Consider the following 1,816-nt stretch of genomic DNA (forward strand, 5'->3'; position numbering starts at 1 on the left):
TTGGGGGGGGGGGCGCTGAAAGGGGGTTCGCCCGGGACACTAAAGCTAGAACCCCCACTGATCCAGACAACAGCATGTATAATGAGATAATTTCATCAGTTCATCCAGTTCTTGGAGAGCTTGCCAAGTAAGCTCAACCCTACAGCATGCCAAATCTTCAAAATGCAGGACTTGAGACGCACACTAGAAACATGGCTGATCAAATGAAATGCAAGATGAGAGAGAGAGAGAACTCAAACAAGCCTTCAGTGGTTGGGTATGAATTTTTTCCAGCTCCTGTTAATTAACTATAACATGTGACTGGTTTCAATGCATTGACATATGCTTATTAATTTGACTAATATTATTTCAAATCTTTAACCACCTTGCTCAGATTTCAGATCAGATTTTTCTTCCTTTAGAGACTGTCAAATAGCATTATGTTGCATTAAGCAGTAATATAACACTGCTTAATTGCATGCATGCATTATTAATCAATCCAATTATTATATTAATGGCATGTTTCATTAATGACTTCCACTGTGCTGACTGAAAATTAATTTGCTCATATTTATATAACCCTGTCCCACCTATAAACCAGGCATCTAATAAATGACCAGTGAAACCAGCACGTTCATCAGCATGAGTAATGATGATTGCATGCATTTTCTTCATATATTTATATATATAGAGAGAGAGAGAGAGAGGGAGAGAGAGAGTCAAATAAACATCTGATGACAGCTGCCAGAAAACAGCAGGTTCCTCCTGTAGATTTGCGTGTATCTGATCTGTGCACGTACCTTTATCGATTAAAGCATCCGATATGGTTGAATGCGCGAGAGAAAAATTTCACATTTCTGCTCCTGCAGTTGACGCTCGCGGCGAAGAATCGCACAGTTCTTCCGCTTTGCGCTATTTAAAAATGGTTATCTGATCTCCCCCCTAAATCTCGTTTAGTTGGGAGTTAATAAACGAGGCCAAACATGCAAACAATAACAGGCGCTGAGAATGAAAAACGCGTTCATCAGATGTGACAGAAATCAAATCAGGCGTCCTCATTCTTCACCCGACCATCACCGCCTCTAAAACACCCACCGAACACATTTGGCATCTCGTGTTTCATCTGTTTGCCGCAGAAGCGTCGTCTCGATGGGGAAATGTTTGAATGCGCTGCTGCTGTGGCTTCTCTCGCGCGCGGTTCTCTGTCTGATTCGATCCATCAGCGCAACACAAGCCCCGCCTCTCGCTGTCATTCACGCCCCCATCCCATTGTCTGTGTTTACAAAGCTTTTGCAATTTAATTTAATTTAACTTTATTTTATTTTAAAATATGCTATATTTAAAAATAAACAGAAAATGACGGCAAACGAAAAAAATATATATACAATTATTCACAGCATTATATTTATAGGTATTTTGTAAATTTAGGTAGGGAAGATTTTGGGTCTTAGCAATAGATTATGATTAATCTATTGCAAATTTTACATTATTTTTGCTGAGCATTTTTAGCAGAGGTACTGTGTCCTTGCGTAATTCCGCCAGAAGGTGTCACTGTAATATTTCCAAATAAATAGATTAGGAAAAATAAATAAATAAATAACAACAACAGAGAAAAACATTGATATGAGTTTAAACATTGAGAGTATGCATTATAGAGATTTGTGCATTACCAAGAATAATAAATTATCAATAATTTTATTAATAAATTAATAAAATAAATGTCCTGAAGGGTTTGTGTTGAAATGAATAAAAATAATAATAAAAACATGTTTTGACATAAACACATTCCCCAAAAAAGATCTTCAATAATCAAACATTCTGTCACAAAAGTAGCAGT

Source organism: Sinocyclocheilus rhinocerous, unplaced genomic scaffold (genome assembly GCF_001515625.1).
Source record: "Sinocyclocheilus rhinocerous isolate Xijiao unplaced genomic scaffold, SAMN03320098_v1.1 scaffold1232, whole genome shotgun sequence".
Lineage (NCBI taxonomy): Eukaryota > Metazoa > Chordata > Actinopteri > Cypriniformes > Cyprinidae > Sinocyclocheilus > Sinocyclocheilus rhinocerous.